Consider the following 16,795-nt stretch of genomic DNA (forward strand, 5'->3'; position numbering starts at 1 on the left):
CTAGATTTTCATTTGTTTTTAATTCTAGCATCAAGGATTACAGATAACAGTATACTGGTTTGTGAAATAATAGCATACTAATGCAACAAGTATTTCAGATCAAGGAGGAAGCTATGTAGTTGTGCTACACAGTGTCTTATAAAGATTACATATTCGTTGTTCAACATGAAAATCTCAAAGCCCCTCTTGTTTCCAGTGGAAGCAGAAGCATCCCAGCAAGGATTTGCATGGAATCTTGAAATACCAAGTCACAGGAAAGAGTTTCCTTTACTTGCATGAAGTTCTGCTTCCCCTTTTGTCTTGCCACAAGGGTAGTTGCCTTAACAGGGCAGTTGGACTTGATCTCTTGAGGTCCCTTCCAGTCCCTACAATTCTGTGATTCTCCATGTCTGCTGTGTTTTGGAGGAGTGAATGGAGCAGCAGCTGCAGACTGTGGTTCTGATGGCCCAGTCCCAAAGCTGCCTGCACAGAGCTGGAGTTCTCTGCTTTTGTTGGTGGTGGGGGTGAACTGAATGACCTCTCAAGGTCCCTTTCAAACCCCACAATCCTGTGATTGCCAGATTCAGATGTGTGCTCTAGGGAAGAAGAGTGGTCTGAAGCCCATTACTGTTGCGGTCTTTGTCCTCTCAAGGTTCAGGGGCTTTGTGCCTACTTGCCGGTACTGGCTATGCAAAGCAAAAGTTCTTACTGTGTTGTATATGAGTTGTCTAAACAGAAATACAAATTCACTGATGCTTCTAGGAGAACATTCATATTTATTTCAGTATCTGGAAAAATAATTTTGAATTTATATAGAAATAGAAAGAGTTGGAAGAGAGGTTAGGAGAAACAAATTTCATTGCAACTGAGAGGTAAACTAAATCACAATGTAAAATTCTTCTTTGAATTCAATGTTGTATTATTCCATTTTTTTTTCTCCCCGTGATTTTACTTTTGCTTTAGAAAATATGTTATTAATATGGAAGCTGAATCCATCACTACACACAAGCTTTTTGATCATTTAGATATTTTTTCCTTGTTCGTATTGTTTACTACATACATCCCTGGAAACTGAATTATTTGGTATTGAGATTTCCTGAACTACAAAAAAAGCACTGGTAAAGGCACTTTCAAATTAGTGAAAATGTTATTAATTTCTCACAAACACAAAGATTTAAGATTCTTATTTTCCTTCTCAAATGCAAAATGAACATCTGTAAAAATGGGAACATAAAATGACTGAAAATAATTCTGTGGGGGCCCTCAAATCTAAAAATCAAACGCTACATCTGAGAACTAGCTGCAAAATGTGAAAAAAGCCTCCCTTCAAGAATACACAGCACCATCAAACTCTCAGCAACACAAGAGGTCTTCATTTTTCAAATGAGTTTAGACATTATGCTGAATCCTGAAATGTTTTTTATGTTAGTCTATTTTATTGTAATTATATTTTAAAACTTCTTAGGGCTTTATTTTTAGGATATTATCACAGTTTCACTAACTCTCCAGAAGTTCTTATTTAAGCATGACTGGTATTTTTCCTTACTGGTGATTACCAGTCATGAATGTGTGGGAAAAACTCCTGCCTAGTGCTGGCAAACTCATGCATATCATTCACGTGAACTTCAGCAATACCAAGCCTTATCAAACGCCAGCCACACAGTCCCCTGTGGGAAATTCCCCTAAAAACTGTACAGAAATTGTGACAATAATCTCCTCTGCACAGATTTTCAACATTTATATATCTGAGATACAAGGTCAGATACAATTCTGAATCTTCAAGCAGTTTGACATAACTCATGGGATTCCACAACTGTGAGCCCTTTCTCTCTACTGCATCACTTCAATATTTGAAGCACATAATCCTTTTGAAGTTAGGATGCTTTTAGTTCTGCATTTGCTTGTCAAGGGACCTCATTAGTGTCAGTTTTCTGTTATCAGCAGGCAGAGAAGCTCCACATGACTGTTCTTTATTTTTTGGCAGGATGAATTGTATGTACATTATATAACTAAGATACTTCCTAACTTGAACCAGTACGATTACAGAATTGTTACTTCAACACAGCCATCTTCAAAATGGAACTGAAAGCCTTGCAGACCACCCTAAAATTTTAAGTACAAAAAAAAAAAAAAAGTGAAGCATGTTGTTTCCTTTGAGCTCTCATGAGTTACTGTTAACACAAAGAACGAGTATCAGAAGTAGGCAATGGTCAAGGTTCCAACTAAAAGGTTTAAATCCACATTTTGATAACCACCCTATACTCCTCTGTTGATTGTCAGCAGTATAAAATAGGAGATTGATCAATTACGTACCTTAAAATGGACATTAACCTCATGCTACTTTTCTCAGTTTTCAGCTAGGCTCATGTGTGATGATCACTGCCCTTTAACAGTTCTTCACAAGAAAAGCAGATACTTTCATGCTTTTATCAAACATCCATGTTTCTTATGGTGATGCTGGAAAGTTCTGTGCAGGCAGAACTCCATCTCATTTCTGACCCTTACCAAAGCCAAGTTTTAAAACTATCAATAAGTTACTGACATACAGAATAATGAAGTCACAAATTCACATAAGACACAATCTTAAAAAGGTCTTGTTTTAATGCAGGAGGTTCAGTATGTCATGTTCTATGACTATAGAGACATATAGTATGACTATACTCTTGCATCTTCTTTTGCAAGATCAGGTAAATCTGGTACTGAAAAACACTGGTAACTGAAAAAAAAAAAAATGTGTGTTCTCAGTCCTCTCCAGAACTCCCTTTCACCAAAATCAAAGTAATTTAAAACACCTGATCAGTGGTTAAAGTAGGTTTTCATAGTGATAATAGCTAAGATGACCTGCACGCAGTAGAGTTTGCAGGAGTGTCATTGCCTCCAGACTGGACCCATCAAGAGTGCTTGGGGCATTTCATCTCCTTAACTCTGGTGGTGGTGCCTTGGACCTTCATACTCACCCTGTCTCCCCCCACCCACCTTCAAGTCTCACATGCCATGTTTTGTTTGCATTTCCCTGTCCCAGCTCCATGTAAAACTCAGCCCCGAACAGCCCACGGATATCCACAGCAATTAAAACACTATGTGCCAAAGCCCTGCTGAACCCAGACCTCTGTGAGGTGTGAGGACACACCTTGCAGGGAGGAGAACTTGGCAGCTGTTTGTTTTCTCCAGTCACTTTGCTGGGTATTATGGGACAGGGCACTAGCTGAACTGGCTCCTGCTTTGCTGGCCATGTTTTGGAGGAAGCAGCTGGCTTTTGCTTCTCCTTGAAGGACAGAATGATTATTTTGTACTTCTTACTTGCATCACCCTGATACAATGCACTCTGATAGCACAATTCGTGGTTTTTATCTTGCTGATTTCAAGCCACTTACTTACCACATCACTGTCACATTCAGATGTGGATCCTGTCATCCAAACTACTTGAAACGGATTTCAGTGATATTTCTACAAATATCAAATTTAATCAGCCATTGTGAACATCAGTGAACATCCTGACTATATTCCTACCTAAGGAAATATTCCTGTAACACTTGAAACAAAACATCTCTTCCAACTTAATGGTAACTATGAATATATCTTTCCAATATACTGCGTTAATTTTTTTTTTCCTTTACTTCATCTTGATAGCATTGTGGAAGATTTATTAATAAGTTATAACATGCATTATTATGTAGTAGAACAGCTAGTTTATTCTGATATTTTTTTTTTTAATTGAACATGTCACATTGTTGTTTTTCACTGTACCGCCTTCCAGTTGCTTAAAATACTGTTTGTTTGTTTTCCAGCTCCAGCAGTTTTTGGCAGCCAAGCTCAAATTGTATGGTGGCAGCTTACCTATGTACCTCCCCCAAAATCCCAGAACATTTAATATACTTAAAATATTTTGTCTTCCAGTACCTCATTCATCCATTCAGTATCTCTCATAGGTAACAATACTATTATTCTTGGGCCAAATCTTTAAAGTATCAGCAGCAGTACTACCTTTTTTTTTTTTTTTTTTTTTTTTTTAAATGCCTGGTTGAAATGAACTAAGTACTTTACAGCCTGTTATCTTTCTTTTCCAGCCTAAGCCTTTGTTATTTATATTAACGCAAGTAGGGAAAATGGATCTTAAGTGTACTGGCCTTCCTAGCGTTATTTTGTATTAGCTTTTCACTTAAATTTTTTAAACTCTCTCTCCCTTAATTTTTCTGACTCAGTTCACAACCCTTTGTCCTTTTTCTTTCTTATCTTTAATAATTTGATTCATTTTATTTCTTACTATAAGAACTCCTCTTCTGAGGCTCAGATCTTCACAACTAACAGTGATGGTTGATGGTCAACAGCAAACCAAGTGACCAATGAATTAGAATGAAATGGCACTAGTCTGGTGAAATATCTTTTGTAAGAACTGTTACTCAAGCACTCCAGGATCGCACTGGAAACAAGTCCCCAGCTTCAATGGAAACCCAGGGATTTTGTAAAAGCAACCTTAAAAAAAAAAAAAAAGAAAGGAAATGTTAGAAGTAGTCAGATTTCATTTTATAAAAGATCCGTATTTTAGAAAGGCATCACAGAGTGCAGAAACAAGCGGTGCAGGATATTTTCTTCCTTATCTTTATAAAACTACCTTTTACCTCTTTTATGTTCAAACTGAGAGTTTGAATGATTTATCTTACAATTTAGAAGAATTGCTTGTCTCCTGTTCAAATGATTTCATTCATACTATGACACCCTTAGTTTGAAACAATCAAATTCCCTTCCCAGTGTGCCTTTACACAGAAACAGATTAATTTTCACTCATTGTTTCTTACATTGTTTCTTTCAGTGTTATGAATCACGATTTTAATTTTCATTACTTTGGTTAGAACCTAACAGGAGAACCTGACACGTGATGCTCAGAATTAGGATATCTGGTGGTAGTGAAGGTATTACACGATCTTTGAAACAGCCTACCGCCTTAGCCTTCACCCTAGCCCTGAGTTGTATTCTTTTGGTTAGACACTGCTCTGGGTGAAAGATATTTATACACTGTTCTGACTAGATAAGTTTTCTGTAACAAGTTCTCAACACTTATCTTTAGCTAGAATATATGCTAAAATACTTATCACAAACTAGGGCATGGCTGCACAAATTGCTGATTAAGCGTCTCTTCAAAAAGTACCCAATGTTTTCCAGAATCCCAAATATATCACACAGTTTTGGCTAGGGCTTTGATAAGGGAGACATACCACTTGTATGTGGTGTATAGGCTTCGGTTTTGTTTTTTTCCTGGATGTTTTTTTTTCTCTTGTCTGATTTATTTATTGTTACACATAATGCTTAATAGCTATGTATAGCCATATTTAATAATTTTGGCAAATGATAATACTTCTAGCAATTATATCAATTCCTACATTGTGCCTGTTTCTCTCTTTAGTGACCTGGGGATCAAGCATTCATCGTAATTACTGAAATTCAGGATCCAAGTACCAAGGTAGAGTTAACAGAGTACTTTTCTTCCAATAATGCTGTAATTTTATAACGTAAAGAGAGTGCAGCAATAATAGCAGAATGGCACAATCCTAGGCTGCAGCAAATGGGAACAAACCCCAGTGCAGAAGCCATAGACACAGAAATAAAGGAAGAAAAATTGCTTACCTCATGAAGGCCCAAGGTACGCAAGGATCTCCAACAGGATACCCTCACTTCCACTGCCAGCCCTTAAAATGAGGTCTGGAAAGGGGTGGATCGAGACTCCACCCCCTTCTGGTCACTCAGGTACATTGCATGCACCTGAGCTCCCCTGGGTTGGCCCTGACTTCCCACCAGGTGCTCAATCACTGGTTCAAACCCTGACTTAGCATTTCTGCTACACTTCCCAAACAGACATTCACTGCCTAACATTGGTCCTAAACCCGAAAAATGCAATGACCAATCTGCAGCAGGAATGATACAGTTTAGAATCTTCAGGTTTTTTTGTTTTTTTTTTTTAACGATTGAAGCTATCAAAACATCTTGTTTAGCAAAACTGACACTAAAAGCAAATCAAAGGTTTAGACAACGTTAAGGATGAGAAACAGTAAGAATTTTGTCTGTTTTTTGTGTGTGCATTTTTGTGGTTTGTTTTTTTTTTTAAGGGGGGGTCTCATTCTGTATGGACTTGTGAAATAGAGTATCAGGATAACTGATAGCTGAATAACAATTATTATGCACTTAGAATATGAGAGAGCAGGTTTACATCTCTTTCAAGTAATCATTTTTAATATCTTAATTACTCAAAAGGATGTATGCAAATGGAATTTCAAAGCCTAAAATGTCAAATAACAACAAAGCATTCTGGGAACCAAATAATTACTTATTTGCAAATGTCACCAGATAAAGAGACTGCTTCAGGAAAAAGCAGTGTCTCAACTGTTAGTAACAAATAGATAATTACTACAGCACAATGAACCCCTTTTCCTACATAAAATATTTTTGACTGCTTGTGTCGAAAGTTGTGTATGTTCAGTCAGAGAAAGACCACTTGGAAGAAGCAGTGATGTGAGATGAAAATATCACACATTCTGACTTTTCAGTCTATTTTTACACCATTTTGATGGAAAAGCAAGAAATGTTGTCACCAACGAAATGTTTAAGCATTAAAAAGAAAATGAGTTTAGTAGACTGTAACAGTCTGTTCTATTTTTATTTATTACATGTGATCTCAGAACAGATACTGCATTTATTTATAGAATTTAATTCAATAAACTAAGTAGTCTCATGGAAATGCTTTTCTGCACTATGTGTTTCTCTGTTCATCAAGTTCTTGGGTTTCTCTTGGACTTTAATCTTCCAAGTCACATAACGTTTCTGTATTGCCAATGGAGACTATCCATACATTCACATCTAGATTATGGTATGAGTGTGAAGAGGCACTAAAGATAGTAAAATAGAATCGTCCATCATTTACTCCATCATTCCTTGTTCTTAAATGCTACATAGCTACATAGAAGAATATCTGTCGAAAAGTTTCTGTGTCTAGGTTTTCAGGCTCATGTCAGAACAACAGTAAGAGGGACGTTTTGCCATTTTTATTTAGCTGATTTGATTTTAATGGATAAATTAATGATTAAGAATTTTGGAAGGTGGACTGTGCATGTTCAGATAGGCATTATTTTTCTCATCTGTTACATCAGTTCATTAATTTATTTTAAATTTAAAGGAGGTTAAGCTACTAAACAGAAACTAAGGAAAGATATCACTCCAGCAACAACTACAGCAATATATTTGTTTAATGTCTTCTTTTTCTGTTACTTCATTTACAAAATTTCTACCAAATTTCAGATGAGAAATGGAATTTCTTTTGCAAGATGATTATATTTTGATTAATTATGACTCAAGTATCGAAGTGTTACTAACAATATCAAAGTTGCAAACATAAAGAGGAGATCTCTCAAAATGTCACAGAATCTACTACTGCCTGACCTTTAGCAGGTTAAGTATAATTTTTATGGATAGTTCTCTAACCTTTTCTTAAAAATTTACAGTGAATGAGACTCCCACATTTTACTACAGTCTTGCATACAAGCTAGTTGCACTACCTATCCAGACAACTATCCAGAAAACAGGATACACTTGTTATTGTGCATGGTTAGCTATCTGTTGAGTGTTTCTACACTCAACACAAAATCCACACAACCAGATAGTTGTTCTGTTTTGGTCTTCTTGTGATATTATACCCTCTTCTCCATTTTTTTTTTCTAAATTAGATGGACCTTCTCATGGCCCTTGCATCTCTTTTTCTGCATCCAAATTCCTCCCAAATTAACAACCTGTCCCTGACTGCTTTTTTCCTACTGCTCCTAGTTTTGCTACGTTCGTATCCAGATTTGGTATTTCTAGGGTAGATGTCATCATTGCAACAGAAAACAATAAAAATGGTGAAGACACTAGTACTATTACACTAACTACTTCTTGCTACTGTTACCACAGCAAATGGAAGGTGAAGAAGCAGACAGAAGGGCATGGCAAAAGAAAGTAGGTTAGGTAAAGATGAAAAAGGATTTTTGAAACAGAAGGTGGGCAAGTAGGTGACAAAGGAACAGTGAATTTGCAAAAAATTGAAGGCTGGAACTCATCAGTGCAGATGAGAACACGCATAATATTTGACCCTTTATATTATCTGAAAATCTTTTCAGAGTGTTGCACGAGACCACAACAGTTAAATATTTGGTGTGCTGTGGAGTGGTTCAGCTAAGTGTGATCAACACCATGGTTCAGTTGTTTGTTCTTCTTTAGAAGGTAAAGCCATCTTGAAACATTTGGAGATGAGAGTCCAGTTTAATTTCCTCTGAAATGCATCTAGCATGGTTCTATGAAAACCACAGTGTGTACTGAGGCAGGTGAAGTCTTCTGGGTGGTTTGCTTAGAGAACACTTCTGTCCTGATCCAAAGTGCTAATATAGATCCAGGATTTGTCAGCTCAGACTGCTGGAAGCCTGATAAGAGCAGTCTAACAAAAGATCTCTTCTGAAGGCAAAAGTCTTTGATCAAGATGCAAGAATTCCTAAAGTCAGCAATACTTAGAAAGAAGATAATATGACAGTAATGCCTGTTCCATTCCAGATGGCTGCCTGTGGGCTTATGAGCTGAACTTATTTTTGCAGTAGGTATATAAAGGAGGATTTATTATCATGTGATAGAGTGTATTGTTAGGATCAGGGATGTAAGAAATATTATGAAACTATCATTTTGTGTGGATAATGAAAGATTTGCCTTGAGGAAGTGGATTATGAAGCATTAAAACCTAAAGATTTCCTTTCATGGTATTGCAAACTATGAGCATATAAAGTTATTACCAACTTAAAAAACTATCTTATTTGTTTCTCATTTTTCTTGAGTTTCCTTCTTGATCAGAAGACTTACATGGGAAGTTTCGTTACTTTTTTATCATTTTGTTTAACATTTATATTGTGCTATTTTATTAGCACAATCCTCTCTTCTGTGTGCCTCTTTCAACTTGAGCTTTCTGAAGACCTTCCAGAAAACTTCATCTACCATATTAGGAGAGATACAAAGTGCATGGTCTTTGTAACTCCTATGATACTCTTTTTGTTCTAGAAGTGTGTACAAGGATTGCCTGTTATTTTCTGTCCATAATTAGAACTGGGAGTGCAAGTAATTGGAGCAAGACTCACTAGGTGATTTTATGGGGTAACCTCTAGGTGAGTGTTGCACACTCTTCCTGTCCCAAGGAACATACAACCTCAATAGTAAAGGTACAAAAAATGATCAGACTGAAATTAAGAGATAGGACAAAGAATGAGATAACAAGCAAGATAATAATACAATAATAATATGTACATTTAATATGATATTATGCCCCTCTGCACACAGCACATTCCCATTCAGGATATAACCTCAGCAGAATATTCTAAGAGCACAGGATAACTGATGCAAAATTCATTTCTGTCATTATCTTGGGTGTTTTAAAAAGATAAACTGAATGTTGATGACTTTAAAAATGTCTCAAGCTGAAATTTGGGCAAAATAGAAGCCTGTGTAGCTGCTGGCTTTGCATTATACTGGAGTGAACTAAAAGCATGAAAATCTCACTGCCAATGTACATGAAAGCAGCAGGGAAGCTTTTGATGGCTATTTTTTGAACATAACTCTGAGCAAGCCAGCTAAAATAAATTTGGTCACACAGACTGTGTAAAACATGCAAATGTTCAATATGAAGTACACAGCTTTACAGATAGACCTGTGAGCAAGTAGGTACAAAGGCCTGTGACACAGATATCAAGCTAGGAATTGTTCCAAGTGCTGTGCAACACGGGGGTAGTCAGTTCACACCAATTGGAATTAGGTATTATTAGGACAAATATGAGCCATTCGAGCCAATTGCCAGAAGAATTTCTCCCTCAAGCAGATCATAAGGACATAACTGATGTAGTCTTACTCTGCTTACACTTCAGGCTTCATATTACTCATCCTATTCCCACTCTCCACTGTTTCTTATTTTGTATTTTTCTATTTGTTTCTCATTCAAAGCAACATCTTTGTTGCACCAGTCTCCTATTGCTCACTCTCTTTAGTCCTGGCCTCCACTTGTCTCTGCATCCTAGTAACTTCCTCTCCTCATTTTTTTAACAGTGTTTTCTTATTCTTTTTGTTCTGTCCATATCCATTATCTCCATTTCTCATTATCTCCACTTTTTATGCTTTCCCTCGTGCTCATATATGAATTCTTGTTTATCATAACTTCATTATGATCAGCATTAGAAATTCTAGAGAGGAGAGATGACTCGTAGGAAGGCTGGAGTCCCCCCCTCACATTTTCACTTCCACTTTTTCAATGCCTGCCAGAACCTGACTTCACAATTAATTATTGTTTACAATGCAGTACTGCTGCTGCTAGAGAATCATGGGTAGAAGAAATCACAGACATTTTTGCAGCTAAGTTTGATAGAGCTCATCACGAGAGTTTTCCACATAACACATGCGCAGTTTATCAGGACTAGCTGTCGCTTTGTGTACAGCCCCAGGATCAGGCTGTGTTTTGTGTTAGAAACTGTGAGTGCAGAAAAAGGGTGCGTAATCCCAGCTTACATTTTACTTGAATTTTTTTTGTTGCTGTTTGTTACATGGTTTTTACTCCTTGTGTAACTTGGGAACTTGAATTGCACTGCTTAGAGTACAGAGGAATCAAAGCTATGGATTCTAGCAGGAGAAAGATGTTTTTTCAATATCTAAACATAGCAATAAAGAATGATGTGCAAATATTGATTTAGTATATTGCTATCATTTTTTACTTCAGAGCGTTCACTGAGAAAGTGATGTTGGTGGTCAGTGGCATTACAGCAGTGCAATGGTTATTACTGTTGCTTGGCCGTAGCTGACCTGGGACTCAGACAGCCATTAACATGCTTTGAAATAAAATCGTTATATAGTATATCTAGAGCTACTTTTAGACAACAATGCTTATGAGCCTGGGGACTACATCTGGTAGAAGGACAGTTTAATACACTTTTCCTTGTGATCCAATAAACTGGTACTTCATTCTATTACAAAGAGATATCATGGAGCAGAGCTATGTATGAAAAACAAGTACCATATGTCAGTATCCAAAACCATTACAGATCTTTACCTTTTCAAGCTCAGGTTATACTCCTTTTTCTCCTTTACATGCTAAAAGGAGAAGCACACTTGCACTGTGTAATTAGGAACCCAATAAATGGATTTCCTCCAGCAGGGAGGGAAGAACGTGCTTGTCATTCAGAATTAAAACAGAGACAGGAGCCAGTTTTCGATGCCAGGAAAATGGGTGCCAAAGTTAGGTTTACGGTCTGTACTTTGTTTTGCCACATGGAACATTATATACAGTTACTCTTGAGAAATCCTCATCTTCCTGGTGATAAAATCTGCATGCACTGGGCATACATAAAGTGAGTTGTAAAAAATAAGCATAAAATTTTGTTCTACAGCCCAATGGCTTTTTCCTAGTACATCATAGCTAAATATTGCTGCACTTAAGCAACATGCTTTCCCCACGTTAACTTTAAAATTTCAGGTGATGGACCTAGGAACAAAAGGTGAAAGAGATTTTGAAAACTGGGTGTGAAATGGTGCCATACCCAGTAAATTCTCTGCCCTCGTCATACACAAAGCAAAAAACTATAAACACCAACACAAACTTTAACATTACAGTACTGCCTATGGCCCCCTATTCCCAGGAGTTTTCACATTTTTCACCACAGTTAATTACCCACTTGTGTATAACATTTAATGATCAGCACAGAGCTCTTTGAGATACTTGGTAATAGCTCTTGGTATGCAAAATAGGATTGGCAGCTCCTTTTTAAGCTTCTGCTTTTCTAGAGAAATGTATACAGAAAAAAGAAGTGTAAGAAATGCCTAAAAAGTGTCAGAAAGCATTCATCACTCCTGTGGAGCACATACAGGATAACAAAACACAAGGTAACTGTGCAGACAAGACTTAATCTTTAGTTATGCTATAATTTGAAACAGTTTTAATTGTAGACTTGGAAAAGTAGTATGACAGTCCTTAGAGTCAGTACCTTCAATATTGATCTTTCTCTTTAAGCTAAAAGGATTTATTCTTTCAAAGGTGTTTCAGAGGATTGTTGGGCATACATCTCTAAAAGCATGCAATGAAGTTCATACAGGAGCAAAATAGACAACTGTGCAATATGGAGGGCTCTCACTACAAATGAAGAGCCTCTCTCCATGAAGACCCTGGGACCAGTTGGGCAGTATGGGCCTGGGTTTGTAAATAGGCAGAGAAGATGTGTGGAAAGGAGCATATAGCAGAAAGCAGACATTGACAAGGCAATCAGAGTGAGGGACAGGGACTCAGGGAGAGGCTGTGGGTTAACACTGAATTGGAGAAGTTGTGATTCAATCTTCTTACTAAAGTCATTATTCCACACATGTGAGAATAGATGACCTCGTAACCTACCCTCCTCATCTTTTCCCTGTCTCATTTGGGTGCAGCTAGGAAATAATGTAGGACATACCATTCCCATGAGTGCATATTTTTGAAATAGTGCCTTTCACAATTGATATCCATTACTAACTGGAGGCTCTTGTGAACAAAGTCTGTGTACACAGATGTAATCATAATCACTGGAAAAGAGAGTGGAAGACATAATTCTGTGCACAATTATAGTGTACATAAAAGCCAGGGTTGTTGCTGTTTGGGATTTTGGGCAGAAACAGTTTCTCAAATAAGAAAAATGAAGAAATAAGGGGAGCCAAAATTTCCTATGTTTATCAATAAGCACGTCATGTGAAGCTGAAATAATAATTGGCTGATTAGTATTACATACTCTGAAATCATACTAATGGAAGAAAAGAGACTATTAAAATATAGCTGTAGGTCCCAAGTCATCTTCTTCAACTTCCAAATAACATTTTGCTCTACAAAGGTTTTAACACCTGTAGTAGAATTAAGTTAAACATCAGCACATGAAAATAATACGTATTTTTTTCCTTCTCTCCAATTGGCTTTGAAGGCAAAGAAATATTTTTCTGTAGACTCTTGTTTTTCATTATTGATATAAATTTCTGTTACAGTATAATTCAGTCAAATTAAATAAAAATAACAATACAGATTTAAAAAAAAATCCCCTTGCCAGACTCCTGTGTTGCTTTTTTTCTCTGAAAATATAATTTATTCTTAGTGACTTTGATTCTACTGTGAACAAATATGGAAGAAAATAAACGTGCTGACTAAAGGCAAGAAGGGGATCAGATGGAGACAGAGTATATCCATTCATCTGCAGGCAGCATTTTCCTGAAAGACAACCTCTTGTACCTTACAGAAAGCAGTTAGCAAGAGGCCATTGAAATGCTTCTAAATATTGATGTGCGGAAGCACAGGAGCAAGGGGATTAGGAGACTAGCTCTAAAGTGTAAGGTTGCAACAAGAATACTATGAATCACACATCTGTCTTGTCCTCCATGAATTTATCACTCTAATAAGCAGTAAATGTGTTTGCCTTTTTTCCATCAGGTATACCAGAGAAGGTTTAATCATATTATCTGTTCATCTGCTTTTCAAATTCCATAGAATTTGTACATCCTGGTGTTATTTTAGATTCAGCAGTACTTCTTCTCTGTTCATATTAAATGAGGTTCCCAGCAACTGCAGTTCTGAAACTTATTTTCTGCCTTGTCCAGGCTCCCATGTGAAACTTTAAATTAAAATCTAGAGAGTAGCTGGCTAGAGCCCCATGTTCCCTATTTATCTTTGTATTGTTACCAGATGGATGCAAATATTAGTACTTCCTAAGGAAGTTTATTCAAGTTAGTTATTTGTTGAGCATCCAGCCCAAAAAGCTTTTTTTCCCTGTTTTAACTTGACTGAAAAGTAGAGAGACATGAGTTGGCTATGGGGCAGATTGAGAGAGCATTGTCATGGCCACAGATGGTGGTACCACAGTGGAAGAAGGGGAGATGGTGGCAAGAACAGTTGGTGGCAAGAACAGTTGGTGCTGTCCTGAGGAACACAGCATTGGAGGTATGGGATGTCACAAGGTAGGCGATGCCTTCCTGCAAGGAGATGAGCTTTGGATATAGTATCACCTAAGGGACAAATACAAATAATTTTTTTTTTTAATTACAAAGTTACACTTCATTTTAATGAAATAAATGAAGACCTAGATAACTTGTCATTTTTCCTTGTTTATTTATTTTTGTGATAATTATTTAGGATTCTTTCAGTAATCAAAATAGAAGCATAAGGAGAAGCTTGAATTTCCACAACTTCACAAATTTCTGATTTTCTCTGAATAAATATTCCCAACTCTCTGAATTATCTTCATTCTCTTTAAACAAACTCACAATCTATTTTGTTTGTTGTTTCATTTGTGATTTACTGTTGAAAAACAATTACTGCAGGGTGCCTGATATGCTCTATTTCATATCGGTTCTGACCAGGTAAAAGGGAGTTAATTTCTGCTTCCAAATTTGCTTGAAAGTAGGTACATTAATAAAACGTTTCGCTGATTGGTCCACTGTTCAGTACTGAACTTCATGCAGAGGTTCCTTGCCGACAACATCAATATTTGAATATTGTAAATGCTGTATCTAATTCTTGCTCATTGCCTGTCCTGGAATATAATCTGCAGGATTGTTTAGATCCAGGTCAGAGCTTGTTAAATGGTATTAGCATTCATATTCTAAATCACATAACAAGTACTAATAGCACATTTGTATGCTACAAGGCATTAAGTAGGAAGCAAATAGCTCAGCAGATGCCTTAGAACCTCAGTTTTTGCATTTTCCCTTTTGTAAAGTATATCCTACTGAAATAGTGAATGCTTAAAATAAAGTTCTGGAATAGTATTTAGGAGACTTGTTTCTGCTCTTGAAATCCCATGGTTTCTGTATTTGACCTTTGAGCAAAATAGAGCCTTGCTCTGTTTAATTCACTGTCTGTGAAGTGGTGGTAAAGTTACATATAGCAGCAGGAGGTAAAAGCTTTCATGTTTGTAATGAATTGACATACAGTAGTAATAGAAGACAGTGGAGGGTAAACAAATGCATAGATTTGCTTTGCTCCCAAAACATCTTGTCTTCTCTAATTTAAGCACCTCTGTTTACCTTCCTAGCAGATCTAGGATTCAGGGGAGGAGTATGAATGTGCTGCTGGCCAAAATCCTACATTAATACTTAGAATCATCTCTAGTCATCCCCTGCTCCAGGCAGGACTTACATCACAGCCTAGAGCAAGCTGCTCAGGGGTTCATCCAGGCACATTATGAAAATCTGAGGATGGAGTTTCCCCATACTCTCAAAGCAAGCTGTGCCAGGGCATAGACACTCCTGTGATGACAATTATTTTCCCACTGTTCTCTTGAATTTAAAAGATAGAAGAGATTGAATTAACTTATATAAAACAATATAAATAGACCAGGAAGTCATGACTGTTTGCATACAGTGCACTTGAATAAATGAAACATTTAATTTTCTTATACCAGAAGGTAGCTGTGTTCTGTGTATTTACCAAAAAAATTGAAGATGTCTTTAAGGTAATTTATCAGACTGCTTATTTAAGAATTTGATTTACGTGCAAGTCTGGAGAGCAATTTAAAGCAGAATTTTATTCTTACCTGGCAAAGTGATAAAGCAGATTGGGTTTTGATGTAACAATTTAATTGTCTGGCTTTTTGCTTATTTGAGGCTTCAAAACTTTATTAATACCACATATAGACAGAAGAATGAACATATATTTTCTTGTGTTGGAGAGTTCTAGACAGGTACTACTATATAAAACCAGCTACTTTGTTCAGAGAAATTATGGTTGCCTTTCATCATCTACAGCAAGGGAGTGTGCACTATAGCCACTTGAGAATTGCATAGTGCTGCTTAGTGATTATCAAGTAATGGCTGATTGCTTTTGCTAATGGGTTTGCTTTTGATGTTTTTCGTGTCACATCACTTCACAAGCAGGATTTTGAAGTGTTTTGCTGAACAAGAGAGGAATGTTTAATAAAACCTGTCCCAGAATTCTACCATTTGTGAATATAGGGAGTGTCAACTATGGCACACACTATACCTCTACCACTGTCATTGCAGAAGGAATGACAGAAAAATCACCAAAACAAATTTACAGTTCAGAATTATGTAGTTCTTCAAAGAACAAATAATAGCTTATGTCAAGTTTCTTTTTGCTATTTGTTAGCAAGTCATTAATACTTCACAAGATAGTTTCCAATTTTGAATGTTATCTTGCTTCTCTGCCACTAATTATCCAGTGAGCATTCATAGTTACAGCTCATTCACCAAGGGCTGATATTTATTTACATAAATCCATAGTTTCCTTCTGCATTAAGATATGCTCTGTTAAGCATGGATTGTGTATGATACTGTTTTTCACTTTATTCGTTATTGCAAGTATTTTATATTTTGGAATTTTTCTTTTCCCTAGAATAGCTGACCACAAAGGTTGGCCACTTCAAGAACTGATAGTTTGACCCACAAGGTTGAAGGATCTAGTCCCACTAATCCTTAGTACTTGTCTTTTGCCTGATAATTATCAGCATATCATCAGATACCAAAATTTTAATGGGGTTGTGCTCTGTTCTCATTGTACTGAATCTGACTGGGATGGAGTTAATTTTCTTCACAGCATCCTGTATGGTGCTGTGTTATGCATTTGTGACAAAAACAATGTTGATAATGCACCAATATTTTAGCTGCTGCTCAGCAGTGCTTACACAGTGTCAAGGCTTTTTCTGTTTCTCATTCTCCCATCCTAATGTGTAGTTTGGGAGTGGACAAGAAGCTGGGAGGGTAGAAAGCTAGTAGAGCTGACCCAAAGTGACAAAAGAGCTATTTCATACCA

General features: G+C 36.8%; 1 long non-coding RNA gene across 1 annotated transcript; it reads right to left on the reverse strand.

Annotated features, from left to right (window-relative positions):
- On the reverse strand, positions 2,145-5,646 carry LOC110394338. The gene is made up of 4 exons (XR_002435560.1): positions 5,602-5,646; positions 4,244-4,452; positions 3,358-3,426; positions 2,145-2,695 (listed from the first exon to the last, which is right to left on the reverse strand). It is a non-coding gene; the product is annotated as an uncharacterized LOC110394338 (long non-coding RNA).

The sequence above is a fragment of the Numida meleagris genome, chromosome 2 (genome assembly GCF_002078875.1).
Source record: "Numida meleagris isolate 19003 breed g44 Domestic line chromosome 2, NumMel1.0, whole genome shotgun sequence".
NCBI classification, from domain to species: Eukaryota; Metazoa; Chordata; class Aves; order Galliformes; family Numididae; genus Numida; species Numida meleagris.